The sequence below is a fragment of the Nylanderia fulva genome, unplaced genomic scaffold (genome assembly GCF_048542155.1).
Source record: "Nylanderia fulva isolate GAGA-0341 unplaced genomic scaffold, ASM4854215v1 Scaffold1162, whole genome shotgun sequence".
In the NCBI taxonomy this organism is placed as follows: Eukaryota; Metazoa; Arthropoda; class Insecta; order Hymenoptera; family Formicidae; genus Nylanderia; species Nylanderia fulva.
The window spans coordinates 2,900-15,685 of NW_028189368.1; the positions used below are offsets into that span (position 1 = coordinate 2,900).

At 32.3% G+C, this 12,786-nt stretch overlaps 2 pseudogenes across 1 annotated transcript; both read right to left on the minus strand.

Moving 5' to 3' along the window:
* Window positions 1-734: 734 nt before the first annotated feature.
* On the minus strand, window positions 735-8,104 carry LOC114927881 (uncharacterized; annotated as a pseudogene).
* Window positions 8,105-8,550: 446 nt separating this feature from the next.
* LOC114927878 (cell division cycle protein 16 homolog) lies at window positions 8,551-12,128 on the minus strand (annotated as a pseudogene). The gene is made up of 10 exons (XR_014926359.1): window positions 11,513-12,128; window positions 11,287-11,439; window positions 10,981-11,149; window positions 10,680-10,832; window positions 10,342-10,594; window positions 10,172-10,251; window positions 10,007-10,096; window positions 9,567-9,876; window positions 9,092-9,449; window positions 8,551-8,985 (listed from the first exon to the last, which is right to left on the minus strand). The product of XR_014926359.1 is annotated as a cell division cycle protein 16 homolog (transcript).
* Between the last annotated feature and the right edge of the window lie 658 nt (window positions 12,129-12,786).

Below are 12,786 nucleotides of genomic sequence, written 5' to 3' on the forward strand. Positions count from 1 at the left end.
GACATTCGAAGGGCGTATTATATTTAGTTGTTCATTTTTCCGAAGTTCGGTTAAACCCATTACTTATTATTTTTGAGTTCCTCGTCAAGGGTGATATGCACATTGAATCTACGGAAGTTGCCCCCTGCCAGCACTGCGGCAAAAGTACCGGAAAAAATGCCTAACAAAATGTAGGAGTTTTAATAATTTAAAAATTTTATATTTTTATATATATTTAATTTAAAATTATAAAATATTGAAAATTATTTTTTGCATTCATCCCCCCACGACAAAGTAATTCCTTTTGTACAGCGCTCCGGAGCTTCGATTCTTCGTGTAGGGGGCCATTTGTACCTGGAAACCCGAAATATAAAAGATATATTTTTTATATAAGCAAATAATGGCCCATGTTCTCAAAAAAATTTTATAGATAAAAAATTTGAGAATTTGGCCAATTTTTTTATGTTTGTTTTAAAATTCAACGTACCTTTTTCTAAATTTGTCAGTCTTAATTTCTTAAATGACCAGTGTTTTGCTTTAAAGACGATTGTTTCGTACAATGAACCGGCCGGAACCTATCGGATTTTATGTTTATGGGTTCAATACCTACGATAAAAAAAAATTTTATTAATTTTTCATGTAGGATTATTTTAAGTATTGTGTGACAAAATTACGAAACCCATAAAATAAAAATAATTGAAAAAATTTAAAAAAAAAGTAACATAGAATGATAAACAAAATAAATGAAAATTTACCCCCGCGTAAAGACTCCATGAAAAAGGTCATCCATGACTTTTGCTAATCCTCGGCTGTTAGCATTCCGTGCAGTGCACCACAAAAAACCTTTTTTAAATCCATCGAGTCTTTGCGATAAAATTTGACATAATTGCTATTCTCAGAATCCAGGGAAATCCTTGTACCTAAAATATATATAAATTACAAAATTTATTTTTAATAAATATCTTCAAAAAAAAATTATATATAATTTAAACATACATCTTTTGGCTTTAAAACCTTGGATAAAATTTTTATAATCCATCTTTTTCCCATTAGTATATCATGGGTACAGAAAAAACTTTGCTCGACCTAAAAAATATTTTTTTATAATACAATCTTTGTATTATCCAAGATAATATCAAATGTTGTCGCGTACCTGTTTCCCGATTCGAATATAACTATGCATTCCTTTGGGTTTGACGGACGGGTCCCTTTGTCGGCCATTCAACGCAAACCCGGTCCAAATTGTTTGAACGTCGAAATTAGAATGGTTTCCCGTAACACCCCATGGAAAACCTCCCAGAAATACTTTAGGGCGAAAAAGCAAGTGGTTCCTCATACTTGTGGCAAAAAGCCATCCATGTGCACGTAGGATAAAAATGTTGTGATATTATATATATATAATATTATAATAAAATATAAATAAAATATATAAATAAATGTTTTTTAACCCTTTTTTCCCTTTTTTTTTTCTTTTTATCTTCTTTTTTTTAAATTTTTTTATTTTAAAACCCCCCTTTTTTGTCTTCGTTTTACAAATTGGGGCCCTTTTTTTAGCGAGAAATTTTTTTTTTGCTAAAAGACAAATTGGCAAAAAATGGCATTATATCAAAAAAAAGACAAATATTAACATTTAAACAAAAAAATTTATTTAAAAAAATTTCGTTAAAATATTTTAAAATTTTTTAAATCTCTGTAACGCAAAATATGGAGCAAATTTTTATATATTAATTTGGATTTGGGTAAATTTTTCATATATTTTTGTATAAATATAAAAATTGCATAATCTTTTTAAGCGTAAATAAATAAAATAATCATATATACAAACCACAGCATTTCGGTGGGATCTTGCTACTTTGATCGAGTGACACTGGGTTAGCTAACTACGCTGGGGCTTTCCAGATTGGTACAAACAATTCTTTTCATATTTAAGAGAGAATTGAGAAAAATTGCAGATTTTCCCGATTCCGTGATGATGCTGGTAATAATGGAGTTCGGATTCTGTTGCAAAAGATGACAATTTTTTTATAGCCATACCTCGAAAGCCGTTCTATTGTTAGGGCACGCGTTTGCTTCATATTTTAGAGTCCAAAGGGTGGGGGGAAGCAAGAATTCGATGAGGAATTTAGCGAAAACAATCGCAATGAATTTTAAATTACGGTGGTTAGCAAAAAAGAAAATTTTTTTTTAAGAATTTTTTATAGAAAAAAATGTTTTCTCACCATTATTATGTCGGATAAGGAACCATCCCCTACCAAATTTCCCCTTGTCTCCGAGTCTGCTGGTGATTGGAACGCGAGCCGTTACATCCCAAAAATAGGGGAATTTTAATGTCGGGCTGCCGCAATCACAACACAATAATTATCATTTGTGGAAAATACGAAATATTAGGGTTCTAATATTTCGCTATGTACACATATCACAAGATTTTAAAACAATAATTTATGATATTTAATCATAATTGATAAATAATTACATATATCATTATTGTAATTTAAAATTAGCAAATTCAAAACTTGATATTAAAAATGTGTCGAAAACTTATTATTCTCTTTTTGGGAATCTTTTAAAAAAATTTTTTATATAAAAAGCGCATTTTATACTTTTAAAATCACACTCTTAGATGCTCTCCTGTCTTTACCCTATTTTTTTTCTTCCCTGTACGGGTAGAGCAACCTCGATAGGGCGGCCAAAGTAGACGAATCGAGGGCGACGAGTGCGACGACGAAAGCAAGGATTTGAAACGCGGTCGGGGGTTTGGGTTTAAGACGGCGTTTTTTTGTACTATTCGGGCAGGGGACGAATGCTGTAAAATCCACATAAAGCGCCGGGTTGCTAGGGCTGCCGGAGTGGCCACTAAATTCGGCGGTTTGGGAAATATCCAGGCCGAGGAATTCGAGCAAAAGCCGTGATTTCGAGGGCACTGAAACATACATAAAAATTAAATACAATATTGCACAATTTCCAAAAGCTGCCAAAATTTTAATCTTAACTTACTTATATTATATATAATAATATATATAAAATTAGTATATATATACAATACTCCTTCTTGTAAATCTAAAAATAAATTAGTTCTCGACTCTTACAAAAGATAGCCCCATCGACATATCCGTTAAATTCAGAGCTAAATATCGCAATATACTTTAAAAACTAAAAATATTTTGTCTGTATTTGTAGCGTCTAAATTGAATTAGAATGAAACTGTTTCGTTTTTCTATTTTAAAAAGACATATTCAGATTTGCGGGGTTAGAAAGAAGTGTGGAATCCTCTTTGCGCACATGCGTTTCAAAGTACTTGGAATACGTCCAAATTGAAACGAAGTATTATCGTATGTGAGAAACGCGTGCCCTTGAAACGGCAGCGACTTGTGTGGGGCTCGAATAAAGGGAAAAGGGCGTTCTCTTTTTATATAGAGCCGTTTGACTGCGTAAACCCGCGGATTCTCCCATCAAGACTACCCTAGCGTATCATTCTTTTTACAATTACTATACTTATACTTGAGTAAAATTTTTATGGGAGTTCGTATAATTTTTTATTTTATATTCAAAGATTTTTGAATCATATTTTGAATTTTTTAAAATTTTAATATATAATTTATTTTAAATTATTAAAAAAATATCTAAAATCCAAAAAATAAATGATAATTAAATTTTCTATTATAATTTTAAAAAAGATTGTTCGAATTGCACGAAATTCTAGACTGCACTAAAATATATATCATATGTGAACAAAATATCGATAAAGTTAAATTTAAATCAAAAAAACAGGGCTGAAATAAGGTATTGGAATTTTTCCCAAACGGATAATCATTTTCGAGTTATTGACTGCCGAGGAAATTCCCCCACACAATATGCTTTATGTTACTTTATCATTTTTTATTGCCATTCTATACGTAAAATTTGTAGCTCGCTGAATTATTATTCGAAATCGCGTTTTTTTAAAATCGCGTCCGTCAATGGTTCTTATTTTATATGGAGAAAAATCTCTCGCGAAAGAAATAACGTATAATTTTTTCGTGAAAATATTAACGAATTTTAAAAAATATTATTACAATGCAGAATAAAAAAATGTAAATAAATAATATTTTTAATTAAAAATAAAAGATCCCATTTGATTTTAACCTTGTTTATATCGGTATAATTAAATTGCGTTCTTATTAGGTCAATTAATAAATTACGTTATCTTGACGTAAAATATTATTTCCAATTTATATGTTGTAATTCGATGATAATAAGTCTTAGCATGATGCGTCAATCAAATATGGACTCCTACTGATCCACCTACTCTTTATTACTACTATCCAATTGTACAAAAGTCGCGTTAAATATAATCTTTATCATACATTTAATTTACTACGCATTCATATTATTCAAACATATCCGTCACATTGACTAAATTTTTTTCATTCTCAATCAACTCTCTTTTCTCTTCTAACAATATTATTTAGATCAATATTAACATTATGATTTAGAATCTAAAATTTTCATTGAAATAAATCTCCATGAATAAGATACAATGTGTCCATAGTCACCTCGTGTTGTTGAGAAGAAGATCCCTGGGTTTGATCGTAATTGCCAATTGATAATTACGGTAACTCGAAGAGACCAACCGTCAGTTGGTTTCCCATCAGCGATCCTCTGGGCAAACCCAGTCCAAACATTCCGAAATTGCACTGTCGCCTGTTATAAAAAAAAAAAAGAAAATTAACACACTTTTAAAAGTAAAAATTTCTACAAAACAATCTAAAAAAAATCGAAAGAACTTTAATTTTTCGTAAAACAAAAAACCTTTTCCATAAAAATCAAAAACTTTTTAGATCATTTTTTGAAAATTTTTAAGAAACTTTCAAAAAAAATTTTTTTCAGGATGTTCCAAATCTTAAAATCAATTCTCTGGGGGTTCCATGATTTCCCGGTAATTTTGTTCAAAAATTTCCCGGGAAAATTAAATATTTTTTAAATTATATTTAGAATACAACTTTGAAATAAGTTTATTTGTTATACAAAAATTTTTTAAATAAAAGAAGTATTTTTTTAAATAATTAAGTAATATCTATATAGGTAAATTATTTTTTAAAATATACTTTTTTAAAACAAAAAAATTTTTTATTTTTTAAACTATTTTTAAAAGGCAAAGGGGCAATTTTAAAAAAATTTCCTGGAGGTTAAATCAACTCCATGATAATTCCAGATTTTTCAAGGTAGAACAAAATTCCCTGAGAATTCCAGGTTTTTCCAGGGAGTGCACACCCTGTATTATCATCGATTTAATTAGAAAAAATATTCTATATTTACACAAATAAACGGGAATAAAAAAAAATGCTTTGTCTCACCGTCTATGCTGACGTTCTTGTCGGATTGGGGAAGAGGAGGAGGCATCCTGCGAGAAATTCGGAGATGCGTAGGTGGACGGCGGCGGTGGTAGATCGATTAATAAATTGTTGATGGACTGCAACTGGTGCAATCTCTCGCGTTCCTGTTCGCGTTCCTTGCCGCGTTCCCGCTCGCGAGTCTGACTCAGTTACGCAGCAGCAGCTTGCTACGTTCGCGAGTCTGCGTCGCATCCTGATGGTGCACGGATCCTGATGATGCATCGATGATGGCTCTCTCGATCAAATTCAACGTCCGTTTCGTCGCTTTCGTCCGCTCACCAGAGAAATTCCTGTCCTGCAAAAAATAAATTTGTTACTTATCAGGTCGCGGAAGTGACTCGAACAAATACACATACTGGATAATTATATTTTACAAACGCGAAATCTTTGCAGGCAACGTCTCTATATAATATTTCAACTACCAATTTTTATTTTTTGAACTGACTAAAAATCTCCGGTTATCATAACATCGTGGAATTTGAAACGATCAAAAAAGACGGTCGAACTACTTATTTAGATTAAACAAAAACTTCGTCAGAATTCGATTTAGAAGTACAATATCCACATTATTATATCTTCTTAGAACAAAAACCACTTGATATATTTTACGTAGTTAAATTTAAATTTCTAATTTAAAAAAAGCCTATTTTCGGAGTCCTTATCGATTTAAGACTCAACCTTTTTGCTTTTCTCAATCCCGCCACGAAAATTCACACGCGATATGTATATATTAATATATAATATATAATATATTATATATATATTAATATATAAGTAGTATTATGAGTACATATTATTTAATGTATAATACATTTCTAATATATTAGCGGTAGGTTTCTCAACCGACGTCGTTTATTCCGAACCGCGCGGTCGTGTAATAAGGAGGGTGGAAGTAGCCCAGCTCTACTTCGAGAGGATCGAATAATTCGCCGCGCGACGTGTCACACACTCTCGACGAACGACGCCGATCGACTGCGCGGCGCAATCGGGGAAACGAAAACAGCGCGCCTCCTGAAGGACGCCACGCTGGCCGGCCGTGGCGCGTTGTGGAATTTGCAAAAAAAAAAAAAAAAAAGAAAAAAAAACATTCTTTAGAGGAATGAAAAAGAGAGAGGGGAGAATATATATCGGGAACACACATCATTCCACGGATTTTCCCGAATTTTGCCTCTCGAAACGGGAACCCGGTTGAGTTTTACTACCCTCGTTACTGTGTACACGTGATAATTGCTATCTATATGTATTTACTACGTCATCGGTGACGTAATATCGTGAGTCCTCTTCACTCCCGTCTGAATTTTGCAGATTTTCTATCTTGAAAATGATCGAGCATCTCTTATTATCCTAATGCTATAACAATGAATACGATAAATATAATATATAATGGAAATATTAATAAAAGCGATAATAATAAAATTAAATAAATAAAATAAAATAATGTCTTGTTAATATTTTAAGACAAAGATATATATGTTTGTGAGCTTTTTATGTAAATAAAAACATTTTCTCGAGATATAGAATAAAACTGGAAATAAATTATTTAATTATACAAGCGATGAGATTAAAATAATCATAAATATAATAATAATAATAAATAGTTAAAAAATTTGTGCTGCTGGGAAATTTGCAATAAACTCGGAAATACACCTCATCGGAATTTAAGATATCTAGAACACGTGTCATTATATCAAATTTCATAATTAACTCACCCCTCATATAAATCGATCGTTTTAAGAATTTTTAGCAGTCGCGCATACACTGATCTCATTTTCTTTATATCTGAGAATAAATATATTCAAAGAATACGAGAGATATATTAATATATTTCTCAGAAATAAAATTCTCGTATAAATATTACAGCTCCGATACGTATGTCGCCGTGTTTATTTACATTTGCTCCGGCGCAGGACATTCCTTCGCGATATATATCTGATATACTTATGTCGTCCACGTAGCGCGTTGAATTAATAAACGAGGATTTCCAGCACATTAAAAATCAAGAATAAAAAAGATGACAATCACCTGAATCATCAAAAATAAAAAATAGCAATTGAAATCACAAAGCGCGGAACCGATCGGTTTGGTTACAACCCTAAAATGTCTTGACTTTTTTCAATTCTTCATATTCTATCGATGTTTATAGAACAATATAATACGAGGCATATATTATAAAATAAATATGATCAACATGATATGTAATATTAGACGTCTTTTTCTTCAAAACGTGTGATTAAGAATGCGAATTCAAATCCGACATTAATTCCAAATAATCCTTAATCTTGCGGAAAAGGATGACTTACCGATTGCATTAATGTGGGCATCTCCGCGGAATGGATTTCGACGGCTGGTCCCGAAGAAAGATCCTGATTTTTCGGGGATGATGTAAATTCGGCTCGACCTCCAGACACGAGCGAGTGAGAGCCGCCGACTCGACTGTCGTCGTCCGCCACTAATAACAACGCGCGATAAGCTTCATGTGTTGCGCGTTTCCCGAGAAGTTACGTGAGAGTGATGACGATGATAAACAGTGGCGGCGGCGAGGGATGATTCCTCTGGATGATGAAAAGCTCACCCGGGAGACTTTGACACGTTGCGTGTTGCGCGAGATGCGCCGCATTCGCCTGATATTTCCTGTCAAAAAATCTCTCCCGATCCTTTATGATTTGTCGACGGGGTGGAACGTTGGTACGCCCATTCTTTCGCCCTGCTATACTACTCCGAATGAACTAAAGATTTTCTCCGCTCGTACATTCTTTCTTTTTTCTCCCACTCTTTCTCTCTCTCTCTCTCTCTCTCTCTATATATATATATATATATATATATATATATATATATATTCCCTCGCACGCACGCTCCATCAAAGACCGCGACGATTCGGGGTCTTTGAACGTATCGTGCGCAATTTGTTATATTGTCGCGTTTTTATTCTTTTACATTTTCTCGTGCGAGAAAATTTGGAAGAGTTAAATACCTAAATTAGTGTCTTTTTTTCTTAAATAAAATTTAAATAAAGATAGACGTGAATCCTAAAGAAAAGACTTATGTTCGATTTTTGTTGCAAGATTCCGAAATTAACTATTAAAATTGTCATCGCATTTTTCATTTTTCAAGCTAATACATGTTTAATAGACGTAAGTTGTTACAATATCAACGGAGTAAGGTGTCTTGCCACAACATCGCGAAATAATCTTACAAGATGTATCAAAACTAAAGTGATATAAAAATATATATACAATATTTACACCATTTTAGTACTAAATATTACATATGATTGCGAAGAATAAATATGCTTTAAGCGAAATTATTTGCTTTGTACGTTGATGAAAGTGTGAGAAAAGTTCGCGGATTCAATTATATTCTATATGCGCAGTCGATGAATCTAACATTTCAACCTCGGAAGTATCACCGGTTGAGTAATTCACAACATCTCGCGTTTGTCGTTCTAATTTCCTGGACGTACCATCTTCCCAAATCTTTCCCATTTTGCTGGAATTTTCTCCCCAGCTATTAGAAAAGAGAATCACTTTTAATTTATCGATATCTTGACTGCTCGAGCTATTGCCTACATTGTTGGAATTTTCCGGTCTGGCTTCGTTGTCCTCAGATTTGTATTTCGGTATTTCCGTAGGTGCATCTGAAAAAGTCTTGTTCGTAAACATGTTCCGCAGTTTTATCACGAGTTTAAGAGTATAATGTAAAAATTGAATCGCTCATTGCAATATCAATAGTATGTCATGTACCAGGATAAGGTGGTGCCTCATCAATCAAATGTTCCATTACGTAACCCAACATGGTTGCGGGTAAATGTGTCATCCTTTCTGAGACCAAGTGCTCTATGAAAAGCATCCACTGCTTCCTGAATGTTACCCATTAACGCGTGAATAAAACCAATCGATGAGTAAGTCGATGGATTTAAAGGATCCAAGACTAATGCCTGTTTGATGATATTCCAATGCCTCGTCATACTTTTTCATTTTTCTACAAGTGTGACCCAAATTATTCAGTAGTGCTTCCCATTTACTGGGAAGAATCACATTTCTTACGTCGCCCTGAATGCTTTTCATAGCTTCCTTAAATAATCGTTCTGCATTTTTGTAACTGTGTTTAACAAAAATAATTTACATGGGTAAATTGAGGATACATGTAATATTTTGATTTTTCTAGCATAAATAATAGCACATAATAATATTAAAAATATCAAGAAATAATACTTACTCTAAATTGTAAAAGTATATAACGCCCATTTCATGTATCACAAATGGATCGTTCGGTGCTATTCCTTGAGCTTGTTGAAAGAACTTGTCAGCCAGTTTAAGATTATTCGTCAAACCGCATTCTAATCCGATATACAAAAGCGGAAGATGGCAACCTTTCATCAATTGTGATGCTTTAAAATAAGCAGCCATTGCTTGATCGTGCTCATTTTCTACTGCAAAGGAATGTCCATACGCCAACCAAGCAGGACCAAATAGTCTGTCCAGCGCGGTAGCCTTCGCTAAATATCTTCTAGCTTGATCACTTTTACCTTAAATACAACAAATTATATTGAAAGTGTTCTAGTATTTCTTTTTATTCGCAAACATTTATATTTTTATTTATTTTAATACTTTTTATTTAGTGATTTAAGAAATAATTAGTAAATAATAATTAGTTACTTATGGTGTAATAATAGCATCCGACTGCAAACCATGCCAAAGCCATTTCCGGATATAAATCAACCAATTTGTGTGCCAGATAAAATAAAGCTAAAAAAGAAATAATTTTCATTAACAAATTTAAATGCTAATAATCCTTTTATTTATGACAAGATATAAACTTACCATTAGTCTTTTTAAGCTCGACTAAGCAGGCAATATGTACTGGCAGACACGAGTTATGATATGGATCCTTTTTCAAGATTCTGAATATTGAAAGTGTCATATTATGTTTTGGAAAATATAAAAAATATTGCTATAAAAATAATATCTCATAATAGAAATGTGATATTTACTTTTCTGTAAGTGAGAAACATTGATGATAATCACAATTATAATATAATCTTTCAGCCTTTGCAACTTGCATATCTAAATTATCCACCAATCTGTCAGCGACAGAAATTCCCATTACATTGCATGTAATTAATGATTGTTTTGTATTTGGCGCTTGATATTTTTTAGTTTACTATCGTACAACAGTTGCAGAAGTTCTGCTTTCACCTTTTACACATTGTTCAGCAAACGGTAAGGATTCCAAAAGTTCCCGCTCTAAATTAGCACATACACACATAATTGTTATTAATTTATTCATTAAATACACATTAATTTACTTTAAAAAAATATAATAAAATACCTTCAGAAGCTGATAGCATCTGATTCTGTACTAAAGCTTCAAATGCTTCATATGAATAAACATCACATTGTAGAGCTTGTTTATAACATTCTGTTGCTACTGCTCTGTTATCCATTGCTTCGTAAACTCTTCCTTTATATATAATATCGAACTCTGAACCTACAAAAAGATTATATATATGTATACTCATCTTAAATATTAATACAACAACTATAGTATTATAATAATCATGTTACAATTATAAATTTATTATTATTATTTTACAAATATAGATATTTATGTACATAATATATAAATCCACTTACATTTTTTGGGGCATCCTGAAAAATATCCATACGACTCGCAAATGTAATACCTGCTTGTGTTATATTAGTGCATATTTCAGATTCATTGATAACTTGAAGAGCATCGCTATATTCTTTTGCTTCTAGCAAACACCTCACAGTCAAGTAATGACACATTACATCAGTCTGTAAAAAAAGATATATCATTGTTTAATTTAATAAATTATAAAGATGCACGGCTCTCATAAAACAAGAGTGTAACTATCGTGAATATTCATTTGTTGTAAACAACTGATAGATTTAAATTAATTTGATAAAATTACCTTTTGTAATCCATATCTCTTTATGAGATGTGCAGCACGATGGTATTGTTTCATGAGATACATGCACTGTGCCAAGGTGCATATATCTTTTGGATCCTGGTTGCTCAGCGACACTACTTTATCAGCCCAAAACAAGGCGGCACTGTACAGATGCTGAAAGTGAATAAGTCAAGTTAGATGTACGCTTAAACGTAGAGCTTTGCAATGTTCTTTTAACAAAACTTACCAAATCGATGTACGATTTAACTAATTTTCTACATTTTTCCAGATCAATGCTCTTCTCATCCAACAAGTTATCCATGCTATCATTATCAGCATCGCGATGTGACATGTTTAATTTAAGTTTAGACGTTAGTTTAATTTTAACTTTAATTAATTTAGACGAAGTTTCTTTTTTGCAGAATGCTTTCAACTCGAAACAATTGTCCAGCATATACAAGAGAATCAGGTTAGAACTGATCACTTGTCAGATAATAACTAGATTTTTAGTAAACAAAAAGTTTAGAAATCTCAAGTTCCTCGTGAAACAGATTTCATTCGCTTCTAACAGCACCTTTTCGCATTTACTTTATTCAAAATACGTACAATAACTCCTTTAACAAACAGGTGAAAAACAAATGCAGAAAACGTTACTGAGAAAATAGCTGATATACTCGATAAATTTTACACTGAAAGCGTAAAAGCTTTATTGTTTTAGCTGTATTTTCCTTCTGTATTTTTTAAAATAATATAAATTTTGGAGAAAAAAGAAAGCTCACATATATAAAATATATAAAATACACAAGCAAAACAAACTCGACTATTATTTTGAACAGCTGATTATCTCAACTACACGCACGCGCATTGCGACCACACTTGTAATCGATCATTAATGATCGATATTAAGGGTCGGCAGGCGACATGGTGGAGACGCCTATCGGCCGGCCGGGAATTACGGATTCTTATTTTCCAGATATTAGCGAAAATATTGAATGAATCTTATTAAATTTAGGATATTCTTAATCAGTAAGCTCATTTGTAGTCCTCTAAAGAGCTATTTTATGAAAAAAAGATAAAAATAAAAATTTTAATAAACTTGGGGGAATGCACAGCTAGGAACGGGTAAGGTTGGGTTAGCCGCGAGTCCGTATTTTATTTATTATAAATTTTTAAGAGCGAAAATGTAAAATCCGGCCTTTTAGAGGACTGCTTTATTATATAAAGAATATATTAAAAAAAAATTCACGAAGTTATGTCACTTATTTTATGAAATATCTGGACGATAAGATTCTCACTAGATTCATAAGGAGCAGGGGAAATTTCTGTGGTAACATGCTGACTGCTTGACAAGGAGAGAGCATCATTCCATCTTTGTCTCTCTTACATCGCATATGTAGTAGCGTCCATGTAGGTACAAACACTAATACGTGAGCACACGGATGCAAATATTGAGAGATAATGTCAGCAAAAAGGCTATCATATTATTTTTATTTTTTTGTATATGTATGCATATGTAAATAA